The sequence below is a fragment of the Mixophyes fleayi genome, chromosome 1 (assembly GCF_038048845.1).
Source record: "Mixophyes fleayi isolate aMixFle1 chromosome 1, aMixFle1.hap1, whole genome shotgun sequence".
Lineage (NCBI taxonomy): Eukaryota > Metazoa > Chordata > Amphibia > Anura > Limnodynastidae > Mixophyes > Mixophyes fleayi.
Window position 1 is genome coordinate 232,839,066 of NC_134402.1, and position 13,659 is coordinate 232,852,724.

The window sequence follows — 13,659 nt, forward strand, 5'->3', positions numbered from 1 at the left end:
ATGGAAAGATTACACGACTGAGCAGCAATGTGATAAATTAAGTTCCATGTGGATAAATGTAAGGTTATGTATTTGATGTGATCACTGTGTACATACACTATATGGACAAAAGTATCTAACCACACCTGTAAATTATTGAATTGAGGTGTTTCAATCAGACCCGTTGCCAGATGTGTATAAAATCAAGCACTTAGCCTGCAGTCTACATTTGCAAACATTTGTGATACAAAATGGGTTGTTCTGAAGAGCTCAGTGACTTCAATCATGCTACTGTGATAGGATGCCACCTTTGCAATAAGACGGTACGTGAAATTTCATCCCTGCTGGATATTCCATGGTCAACTGTAAGTGATATTATTAGAAAGTGAAAGCGTTTAGGAACAACAGCAATCAGCCACGAAGCAGAAGGCCACGTAAAATCTACTGGCATTAATGTAAGCACAAAAACTGTGCGTCAGGAGCTTGAGTGACGAATCACTTCTCTGTTTGGCACTCAGATGGGCGAGTCTGGGTTTGGCGGATGCCGGGAGAACGTTACCTGCCTGACTGCATTATACCAACTGTGAAGTTTGGTGGAGCAGTGATAATGGTGTGAGGTTGTTTTTCAGGATTTGGGCTAGGACTCATCTCCAGTGAAGGGCAATCTTAATGCTTCAGCATACCAAGTAATTTTGGACAATGCTATGCCTCCAACTTTGTGGCAGTAGTTTGGGGAAGGCCCTTTTCTATTCCAATATGACTGTGCCCCAGTGCACAAAGCAAGGACTATGAAGACATGGTTTGATGAGTTTGGTGTGGAAGAACTTGACTGGCCCGCACAGAGCTCTGACCTCAACCCCATTGAACACCTTTGGGATGAACTGGAAGAGAGACCGCAAGCCAGGCCTTCTCGTCCAACATCAGTGCCTGACCTCATAAATGCACTACAGAATGAACTGGCATAAATTCCCACAGAAACACTCCAACATCTTGTGGAAAGCCTTCCAAGAAGAGTGGAAGTTGTTATCGTATGCAAAAGGGGGACCAACTCTATATTAAAGTATATGTATTGGAATACAATGTGATTACAATCCCTGTTGGTGTAATGGCCAAGCGTCCAAATTCTTTTGTCTATATAGGGTAGACTTAAGTTCCTTTTTAAAAAGACGTTACAAAACTCTTACTCGAACTGCCTCTCTTGCATGTAAAAGATGAGAACAAACAAATAAAGCAGGTGGTGAACAACAGTATGGACTCACTGGTATGGAAGGGATTAGGGAATTAGGACATATAGTATAATAGGGGAGTGGGGGAGGATAGCAGCCTGCACCTGAACTTTCCTATATAGGACCTACCTTAACCCACCCAATCTCCAGAGGTAGTGTAGTATCTAGTGGGCAAACCCATTCTAAACTCCCAGACTTAGTGACTGGATAAAATCTCACTATTTCCTTTACTTTTTTATTTAATGGAAATGAAAAATATGAGTAATCTGTAATATGATAATCCCATAGTCATAGCCTCCATCCCTCACCCCCCCCCCCCCCCCCTGCAAAACATCTATAGGATAAAAGGGTTGTTGAATATTCTAGTGTCTAATCTCTAAAAATAAAAATGAGTGTGGGTGGAGGAGGTGAGGGGGGACTGACACAACCTATATGGTGCCCAATCTGTAAAAAAAATATGGGTCTGGTTGGAAGAAATAGGCATTTCTTTTATTTAAATGTATTTATGCTATTAGGTCTACATATTAAATAGAAATCCTAGTAATCCTTTCAATGTTGGGGCTTATGTATGTGAGCATATACTGTATATACATATTAACAGTGAATTTTTTTAATGTTGGGGCTTATGTGTGGGAAGGATGCTTATTTATTAAATGTAAATACAATTTATTTAATTTTGCAGGGAAGGAGGCTTAATTATGAATTGGCTGCTATTAAATTGCCCTTAGTTTCTCTCTGCTCTGTCTGTATGTGTGTGTGTATATGTTAGGGGATTTAGATTGTAAGCTCCAATGGGGCAGGGACTGATGTGAGTGAGTTCTCTGTACAGCGCTGCGGAATTAGTGGCGCTATATAAATAAACGGTGATGGTGATGATGATGATGAAAGGTGAGTACTATTAATTTAATGTCTGGCTGGTTGGAGTTAGGGTGTCCTAGTGTTTAGTCATTGCTGTGCTTTCCAAGAGATGAATAGTAACTATCTATTTTCCCAACAGGGACTCAGTCCTAGGATCTGGCCAAGCAGCAATTGACATGAAAACACCCACATCAGCACCAGGTAGTCAAAGCTGCAAGAACAGGGAGAAGAGCGCAGCTCAGGGCTGGAGAATAGTCTAGTGCTTGTAGAAGGCTAGGTGCTCCTGCTGGGAGGCAGCTTCTATTCACACAAAAATATTGGGGAGGGGGTGATAACTATGAGAGAGACATGAGGAGGCAATGTGAGAGATACGAGGGGAGCAATGTTTGTATAAGGCAACACTATTTTTATGTGTATTAGACCAAAGCCCTAATCCAGCTCTGATTGTAACACACTTCACACTTGTCCCTTGAACACCCCTTCCAAAATGTAGAGAAGTATGATGTTCTTAATCAATAACATCTAATAGATAATTCCATATGCTTAGTCACAGAATGCAGTGTGTCTGTGCACTAAACATCTCTTATTCTATTTGCATTGCACCAGTGTATCTTTGTAAGCCATCCATAATACATCAACCATTGGCATACAAAATGGCTCTATAACTGTACTAAATCAATGAAGGAAGCCCTAGAGGCTCAAATACCAAACTATAATTAAAAGTCTTCAGAAGCTGTGGAGGGATAAAGTCAGCAACAAAACTTAATGATATTGAATTATAGTTACTATATTACACCTCCCTCCTTTATAATAAAGATCATTTTATGTTTGTCATTCTGCTACTTTTACTAGGCTTTAAACATTTCTAATTTGGGGGGTGTGGAAAGCCTTGCCTTTGCAGATTCCTGATTTCCTTTCCACAGTTGCAAGTAGCTAATTTACCCCATCTATACTGGATCTTTCTTGATTCTTTAATGAATGTGCTGATAATGGCTTTCTAGTTGCATTGAGATACTTTCTATGTGTCTCCTGGTGCCTTTCTGTCCCCTTAAGTATACCTACTGCAATGGGGCTCTCTCTGGTAGTATCTTCTCTTTTATCTTTGGTATCCTTGGGATCAAATATTGTAACCTTCTGCCCTTAGGCAACTAAGCATGTGAAAAGTTCCTTCAGTTGTTGTTTTTCCATATGTTTTTGACAATGTCTATATATTTCTCTAAAAGATCACTTAATTGCAGACTGCATGGACTAGAGGTTGAGTATTTGAGTCTCCAATTAATTTTGGAGTCATGAAACTCTTGTGATGTATACTAAGGGTCATTGTCTGTAATTAATTCATCATATATACCATGTCTTCCTACTATTGCTTTGGGATGTGATGTTACTGTTCCTGCTGTAATTTTTTGGTAACTTTGCAATTTCAAAACATCTCTGGTAGTAATCCACTACAGTTAGGAAAGTCTCATCATTCAATGTAAACAGGTCTGATCCTACAATGAGCTAACAACTGGGACTTCTCAAGGCATTATTAGTTCTTTGATGTTTCACCTTTGGTTTGACAATTTGCTAAAAACTTCTCAGGGCCATCTGTCTCTTAGTCAACACTGTTCCCAGATGACCACAATATATTTTACGTAGACAATTTCATGAACTAATTTGCCTATGACAAGTTCTGCAAGTTTTTGTCACTGCGATGTGTGATATAATCTCATGCACTGCTTCCCTCTCTGGTTACCCCACGTTCATCCTTTCTAGATGGGAATGCCCTGGACAGTGTGTCTGTCATTGGGATGCCTGTAGTCTCAGCATTTGCAGTCATCTATTGAAGGGTTTTCTGATGTATGTGTATAAATAAAGGATAATTTTATTATTAATAATAATAATAATAATAATAATAATAATAATAATAAAAGTAATAATATTGATAATACTAAATATGTTCCAGCTTGTGGTTTGTGTCAACCACTGTTCTGCAAATGTTATGATGTCTTTCTCAAATCCCACTACTATACACAACAATTCTTCTCTTTGTATCTGATTTTATACCCTCACTGCTTATTGTGTACCCTAAATAATACACTTTCAGCACTTACGTTTTAGCTGCTTCTGCAGTATTCTAGCAGTGTGTGCAAGTTTCCGTGATGCCCAGATATTGTTTGTATTGTAGTATCTCGCCACAAATCCTAATAGCGTTGGTTGTTCTGTGATGTTAAGAGCATATTCTTTTTGCACAATGTTTATAATTGTGCAGAGTATGCAGTTTACTTGTGTGCCTGTGTCAAGCTTTAGATTTAAAGGTATTTGCTGTGTACAGGGGCAGGCTGGGCCGCTCCCATAGTGGGCTACCTTGGGCTGGGTCACTGGGCCACCTGCATTTTTATTTCCTTTAAAATGTTCCTAGTAGGCTGCTGAGTCTAGTCTTGCTAAAATTTCCCAGCCCTCCCCTGGCTGTGTACCCAGTTTTTGTACACAATACTCTCTGGGCCTAATTTATCAAGGCACGCATACTAAGCGCAACATGCGTTTACTTAAAAACGCACTTAAATCAGATCTGTGTGCCCCCGAAGTCAACAAAGAACTGATATGGAGTTACCTACTCTGATGAATTTGGGTGTAAGTCTGCTCTGCTCTACTACACAAAACACTGCAGATTACGTTCAATGCCTATATGGAATAGGCTTTCGCAAAAGAATGCACACAAAAAAAAACTATTGAATTAATGTTACCTGTTAAAAATATAAGTATTAATGACAAAACAGTTAAAAGCCAAAAAAGTTTATATAATATATTAGCACTAAATACCTTTATTAGGAAGATCTTAATGTCTACTGAACATAAAGTACAATTGTACAGTTGCTCCTGATTGCAAACACATGTTATAGCAGGCATACGAGGCTGTCTTCAGTCACTAGTACTCAGGACTCAGACTAGCCCTGTTGCTGGAGCAAGAGATACGGCAGAAAAACAAGAACTTTCAGATGCCCAGAGCTTGCATTCCACGTGGCTGCTTGTGCACGAGTTTGACACACCCTGACAATGGGCGAACACCCTTTCCCATCCCGTTCTCTCCTAGATATTGTAGGCTATAGTAAGTGTGCTTTGTATACGTAAATGCATTGAACATTGCTGCATTTAGTTGCATATGTCCTGCTTCTGGGCGTGTGCAGAGTGATGTTGCTTGCGATGAGCACAAAATCGGCAAAAACGTGTCTTGATGAATCAGGCTGTCTATATTTATCTCACTCATTCTCAACTCTCCCTTTATGTTCACAACTTTGCTCTGCATCACTCCAAAGTCCCTGTTTGCAGCATTTTTGATATGTTTGTTTTTGTGCTGAACAAATTTAATTATATTTTTTGTGACATCTGCATTTTGTGTTTTCTGCAGTGTGCGCTTTGTGGCTTGTCCCTCGATTTGTCTGTCCTGTGCTTACTCTGTCTGTTTGTGTACTACAACAACATGTTCTTCTGCTGCACAATCCAGTACTTTCATATTGGCTTTTGATGCTTTAAGGTTCTGGCAAATTTTGATGCCATCTCTAATTTGAGATCCTTCTAGAGTAGTTTTTCCTGCAACACCTAGATTTACTAAGCTGCGGGTTTGAAAAAGTGATGATGTTGCCTATAGCAACCAATCATATTCTAGCTTTCATTTATTTAGTACATTCTACAAAATGACAGCTAAAACATTGATTGGTTGCTATAGGCAACATCTCCACTTTTTCAAACCCGCAGCTTAGTAAATCTAGCCCCTTGTCTTTAGTCCCAGCTATTATGCAATCTGTAATCATATTGTCCATGTCTTTGAGCATGTAGTTCAGTGCAATCAGTTGTATCTTCTGTATTACTCATCTGACTTTTTATTTCTTTCTGGAAACAACTTGCACAATATCGGATTTTACAGGGACTGCAATAACTTTAAAATGTGTCTACTAATATGTCTGGTTTGTCTTTGTCTTCTAGCTATAGCTCTCTGCTAGCACCCTTTTTTAAAACTTTTTTTGCTTTTGTAATGTAGGGAGCTACCGCTGGCAATAGTATTACATGGGGGAGCCTATTTATCAAGTATTGTGGTGGTACTTATACAGTCTTTTCTGTTTGCATGGTGACACAACTAATAAAAATGTATATATTATGTAAATTATTTGAATTTGTGAGAGTTTTACAATGATGAAACCAGGAGAAGTGGCAGTATGATCTAGTTGTTAATGTGAACTGATAAATGAGCATTTGTGTGACATACATTTCTACTAACAGGGAGGTTTGTATATTGATAGGTTAGAGACTTGCCACAGACTTTCACAGAAATATATGTTCACTCAATATGTTAGTGCTTGAACATTTATTCACTTTCACTTTTGGCTATTTATTTTGGAAAGTGTATATCCCTGTTTTAAATTAGTAGAGCTGCTTATAGAAGGAGCGCAGGATAAACTCAGTATTTTCTACATTTTCACAGAAGTATGGCAGCATGCAATGTGTAACTTCTGAATGAGCTTCAAAGAACTCTTCATAAAAATGAAAGGCATTTCACAAAGCTTCACATCAAAACTCTCAGGATTATTAAGTCTTGTTTTGTGGTCACTTAAAATATCCTTTCTTCATAATACCTCTTCTCTATCATTCATATTATTATATCCAATCAATTCCAATGGCCTCTTATTCAATGTAATTATTTCCAACAATGGATTAATTGCCCCATTTAACCTCTACTAAGAAATCTATTGCGCTCTGTACACATTCTTTCTTGTGCCAAGACTCAGCATCACATAAAACTCCATGCTCATCTTAGAATATTTCCTAAATTAGAGCATCTCTGAACTGTGCCATGAAACATTCTTCAGTAACACATGTGCAACAAAAATTGTCCATTCATTTTTCCCGCAGGCCTTTAAATGATAGAAATGATGGATTTGTGCAAAAGAAAGATAACTACACCAAATCAGCTCTGCAAAAGGATTTATCCTTGACAGACATTGTAGGAATGGCCTTGTGCCCCCTGTCTCACTTCCACCCCCACTCCTCTAACACTGCTCATCGTGAGAAAGTGGCGAGGACATGTCATTGGGAAACAAGGCTCTTTTCAAATTCATATTAATTTATCCATGCACTCCGGCTGAGCCGCACGGAGCCTAGAGAGGCAGGGGGGCGGATGGGGGGGGTGGGGGGGGGGGCAGCAGAGGGAAGAGAAAGGGGGATGGGGGCAAGTGGGGAGAGGTTTGAATAGGATCTTAGACACAATAATGGCATTCATAGTTGGATTGAGCAGACACAATAAGAGCGTCCTGTGTGTGTTGGGTGGACAAAATGGCTCCATCCCAATCTTTTTCTCTCTCCCTCATTATATAATAGACACGCATTGTGTGCCCTCCTCTCTAAACAGTGAATGAGACTCATGTTTGTGTTACTGTCCGAGGGATAGAGGCAGGAGACGGCTTATTGTTCTATAGCATTGGACTTGCAAAATGTTAGATAAATGTTTCACTGGTCATTGTCACCAACTTGAGTTTTAGTTAAGACAGGCAGAAAAAGCTATAGACATTTTAAAATTAAGTTGAAATATACGTGGCCATGGCTCCTAAGCTAAACATGTCAGCAATGCATGGCAAATTGAATATGGCTTCAATACTCTTAAGACTGTGGTCAGAAAGTTATTATATGTGTTGGTTTATGTGTACACTGTAAAATTAAATATGCTTATATGCAAGTGCTTGTGTGTGTGTATATATATATATATATATATATATATATATATATATATATATACCTGCCCCTTTTATTCATTTTTAGTGAGATATATATTCCTGCCCTCCTTATTAATTTTTAGTGATATATATATACCTGCCCCCTTTATTCATTATTAGTGGATAATAGATGCAAATGGGTTTTGACATGGACAGTGCAAATTCATGTGTGTGTGTGTGTGTATATATATATATATATATATATATATATATATATATATAAACACATACATACACACACACACTATGGACCCTGATTGATTAATTAAGGAATGCATACTGAACATAGTATGTGTTTTCTAAAAGAAGCACATAAATCATATATACTCGTGTCTGAATTCAAGAAGGATCGGCTCTGATCATACGTGTGGTGATGAATACGGGCAGGGGAGGGCTGGCAGACTTTAGCCCGGGGGAAGGGAAGCACACAGCACTGGCCCATAAGTGGCGGACCATTTTTAAACTGTGTTTTTTGGTACAATATATATTTATCTATATAAAAAGAGGCTATTTTAGTGTTACTTAATCCATATATATATTTGTATGGCCAGGCCCAGAGCTGGATTAAGGCTCTGGGGGGGGCCTGGGCACTTTAGACAGGGTAACCACCTACGATGTAGCATGGTTATCATCTTAGACAAATACACAGGCAATACTGTGTGCACTACTGTTAGGTGTACACAATTCTGCCTTCACGAGCAGTACACGGTGAAGCGGGACATACCTCCTAACTGTCCTAAGCGAAAGTTACCCAAATTCAGGACTGCCCCACTAGATTCAGGACAGTTGACAGACTGTCCTGCTCTCTCCTACCTGTTCTTGTCACTGTCACCACTTGTGGCTGCTGGTTACTTTAGCTCATTTGCTGCTTGTCTGGATCCTGGAATGTTGGAGGCTCTATTTGGAAAAAAAAATGGGTACATAAAATTTAGAAAACTCCAACCAGCCCCAGTGTTAAATCAATAGCACCCACGTTTTATAATTAGGTCTCCCTCCAGTCCCAACATTAAAATAATAATATTCACATTTGCTAAATAGATGCATTTCCTTTCAGCCAATAGTATTCCCATTTAATATATAAACCTATTTCCCTCCCCCCAAACAGCCCCAGCAATAAATTAAATTGCACTCACATTTAACAAATAAAACCATTTTACACAATCATGACCGGAATTCAATAATTCATGTTCACATTTGATAAATAGTCACCCTCCACAAAATTAGCCCCATATTCAATTAATAGCCCCCGAACCACCCCAGCATTAAAGGTCCCGTCACCTAACCTTAAAATAATAGGCCTCACTACTAAATTAAATAGCCCCACCATCACCCCACTTATAATTAGCCCCCACCTGCACTTAAATAGCCTAACTCCCACACTATATTTAGACCCCCCTTCCCACACACACTATATTAAAACACTGGCCCCCACTCTCACACACAGTACATTAACACACTGGCCTCCACTCACACGCACACTATACATTAACACACTGGCCTCCACTCACACACTACATTAGCACACTGGTCCCCACTCTCACACTCACTCACACATACACACACCTTGTTCCCTCCGCGCTCTGTCTGCAGCACTTCTCACATGGGACGGCACCTGTCATGTGGTGAACATCCCATGTGACAGCTGCCCTTTCACTGATAGGCCACATGTAGGAAGGGGGGACGGATTAGTAGGATCCGCGGCCAACATGAAAGGTGGCTGGTCCCAACGAAGGGGCCAGCCACCGGACAGTCCGCCGGCCCAGCCTGTCCCTGAATATGGGTGTAGGTCTGCTCTGTTCTACTATTCAAAACACTGCAACATAAGTGCAAATCCTATGTGGAATATAAACTTACAAAAGAACGTACAGAAAAAATTAAACTATTCAATTAATGTCACCAGTTAATAATATAAACATTAATGATAAAACATTATAAAATTTTATTACATAAAATACATTTATTAGGATGTTATGAAATTCTTCTGTACATAAAATACATTTTTACAGTTGCTCCTGATTGCAAAAACATGACCTAGCGAGCATACCCAGCCATCATCACTAGTAATCGGCATGTAGACTAGACCTGTAGCTGGAGCAAGAAATACGTGTGAACAACAAGTACCTGAGAGATGCCCAGAGCTTGAATTGGACGCTGCTGCATGCGCTTGAGCTTGGCACGCCCTTACTGTACATTGACTACGTGCAAATGTCCCTTTGCCTCCCCGTTCCCTACCTGAAATCGCAGGCTGTAGTAGACTCAGCAAATGATTTTTTGATGGCCCCCGCTTTGTGCATGGGGGCATAGTCATTCTGAAAGAGGAAAGGGTCTTCCCCAAACTGTTGTCACAGAGTGGGAGTAAACAATTTTCTAGTAGGTCATTGTGTGCAGTAGCATTAAGATTTATCTTTACTGGAACTAGGTGCCCAAGCCAAACCGTGAAAAACTACCCAGACCATTATGCCTCTTACACAAAACATTGAGTTGGTAGTACGCAATCAGCTAGGAAGTGTTCTCCTGCCATCCACCAAACTTAGAACCGTCCATCAGACCGCCAGATGGTGAAGGTAATTCAAGGTAACTCCAGACAATGTGTTTCCAGTGCTCCAGAGAGCAATGGTGGTGTATTTTACACTACTCCAGTAGAAGCTTGTCATTGTGCAAGGGGATCTGAGGTTTGTGTGTGCGGCTGCTCGGCCATGGAAACATAATCCATGAAGTTCCCACTGAACAGTTCTTGTGCTGCCGTTGCTACCAGAGGCAGTTTGGAACTCTGTAGTGAATGTGTAACTGAGGACAGAAGATTTTCATGGGCTACACGCACTCAGCGGTCCCGTCCTGTGAGCTTGTGTGTCCTAACACTTTTCAGCTGAGCTGTTGTGCCTCCTAGAGGTTTCCACTTATACAATAATAGCACTTACATGTTGGGTGGCATCCTATGACAGTGCCACTTCGAAATTCACAGAGTTACTCCGTTCGACTCATTATACTGCTAAAGTTTGACCACGCACGGAGATTGTATGGCTGTATGCTTGAGGTTATATATTTGTTAGCAATGGGTGTGGCTGAAATCACCAAACACACTAATTAGAAAGGGTGTCCACATACTTTTGGTCATGTAGTATATGTACTATAAATAAATATATATATATATATATACACACACACACACACACACACACACACACATACATACATATTTTGTAGCTATGCCTCTATAATTGGAACGTCTTAACATTAATCTCGGGCAAAATCTCAGACTGTTCCTATAGTAACTGTAGCTTCTGTTAGTCCAGGAATAGGCAATTTAACTCCTCAAAAGCAAATAAATGGAGGAGATTTAAAAGACACCTTTGCTTGGGCATAATATGTAGGTGTGAACCTGCCCAGTGGATGGACATTAAAAAGAGGACTTGCCATTAATGGCTAGAAAGCATAATTGTTTTCATGCCACAGTTTGCTAAATATATATTTCGGGAAGGAAGGGTGCAGATCATGACATTTAAAATGGAGCAATATTCAATAAAAACCTCCTATTGAATAAGAGCATTGGTACGGCTGGAAAGTGTAATGTTGGAATATTTGTCGTGATACATGATTTTGTTGCTGATGGTTTAAATACAAGCATTTGTTGTATACTATGGGGCATATTCAATTGTTGGCGTTATAGCCAAAATTCTTGCGGCGTGCGCACTATTACTGTCTTTACGGTAATAGTGCGCGTAAATACCAGTATTACAGTACTTTTCTCGCTGGATTTCAGCTCGCAGCTCAGAGATCAGCTTACTATTACCGTAATTCTGGTAATAGCTTTTCCGCAGCGGAAACCATGGACAATTGAATACCCCCCCCCCCCTATGTTTGGTATATAGCTGATAAGTGGAACTTTTGAATCTCAAATCATTAGAAAAATGTGTAACATTCACAATGAATCTAACATTGCCATTTAACAATCTTGTAAAATAAAACTGCAATAATTGGTTTAATTGTATATTTCCCCTGGTTCTTCTAATTTTTCCATACAAAACATATCTAAAAGTCTTATTTTCTGCATAAAGGAGCCATGCATCTAAACCATTGTACCAGAGAAATAGGTCAAGTAGACTTGTAAGTTGTATCACTAGAATATCCCAACTAATGTGTTATGCGGTCTAAACCTCTGTCCAGAATAAAGTAGCTTTCTTCTAAACTGGTTGCAAATGACACAATGGAGAATCTTTCTAAGAAAGTAAATTTTAACATGGATATAAAGGTACAACTCCCATCAACACCACGTCCCCCCTACTTCTCTATTTTGTAAAAAAAACAAACAAAAAAAAACAACAACCTGTTCTCCCATTTCCTAAAGGATAAAAACACAATAGAATCGTAGTGTTAGTTTTAACCCAGAACAGGAGGAGGGGACTTTACAGGTTGTAAAGGACAGGACTTTACAATGTAAATAGACCGACATCATGATAATTAGTGAGGAGAATTAGAGAACTGCAATAAACAAAATCTGCTAGAGAAATAAGGATTACATTGGGAATTGTCTTTAGTTAATTAACAAAGTCATCTTGTTTAACTCACTGCAAAACAAGTCTGCTTTTATTGCACACTCATTATAAGGTAATCAAATTTACTTACAACGTGTCATTGAAAGAGACTTGGCTGAGAAAGAGAATAGGATGCTGCTGGATAACAGCCAATGGCAAAACAACACACTAGCAACTCCTGAAGTGTTTACCGGTTTCAGTAAAGAAGTGGATCGATGAATTGGGTCTTAGTCTGGCTTTACTTCTAAACTGGCTTAAGAAGAAAATTCGAACATGTTCAGAATTTTGTTGCAAAGAGGAGCAGACAGACGCTGACACAAAAAAAAGGCCTTTTGTACTAGATATTTCTCACAAAAGATTTGTGGTTAGGTCGAAAATAGTGTCACTTGTCTTTCAACATATATGCATAAAATTAAGCTGCATATTGGCATTGATATGGGACACAGACTGTGTATATATTAGTGATGTGAGCCGGGCTGACCTCAGCGGGGTGAGATGTCGTTTGGGCGTGAGAAAAACTCTGAGACCCTTTTCACAGCTGTTCAGAGCGTCCCATTGAAGCTGAGGAGAGCAGAGTTAACCGTCTCCCCTCCCTACCTCTTCCCATTCATTCTGCAAACCCCCTTTGAGAGATCCTTAAAAATACACCTCATTACTCAGTGCCGGTTGTATTCAGGATCCCGCAGTGCTTCTGGTATCTTAGCGAATCCCTGCAGTTTCCCTGTGTTTTTTTTATTTTATTTTATTCTCTTTATTTTTGGAGGGAATTGGAGAGTTCAAGTAGAAATTCATCATAAAAACCAAAGTGTATTTTTTCATGAAAGATGGATATTTTATTACAAGGATTAAGACAATAATTTTCAGCATATTAGTGACGTAAATATATTTCAAAGTGTGTTGTGGCAATACTGGCATTATGAGAACTAAGACCTGTCTTTTTCCATCCACAAAAGGCATGTTTGGCTTCTTAGTTTACAAACAGCATAGCTATTAGGAATTTTAAAATTTTGGGACTTTGTATTATTTGACAAGTTAAGGCTTAAATCATATGCACTAATGTTTTCTTATCTTGTTATTAGCTGGTACCACTATTCATAGCTTCTTATGCAATTCTTATATAACATTGGCAAAATGACGAGAGCATTGTCAACTTCGGTTTTTACAATTTTTCACTCATAGTAATCTAGTTTCATTGTTAAAAAATATTTTAATAGCATAATATACATAAACCAAGGAGATTTCCACAGAAATACGAGTCAGAAAAACTGTTGCAGACTATTTTTTCCAGGGTGGAATGAATAAGTTTGGCACGTTCTATGT

General features: G+C 39.2%; 1 long non-coding RNA gene across 3 annotated transcripts in view; it reads right to left on the reverse strand.

Annotated features, from left to right (window-relative positions):
- LOC142151678 (uncharacterized) overlaps positions 1-13,659 on the reverse strand; it is an 83,556-nt gene that overhangs the window by 34,905 nt on the left and 34,992 nt on the right. The window lies entirely within an intron of this gene.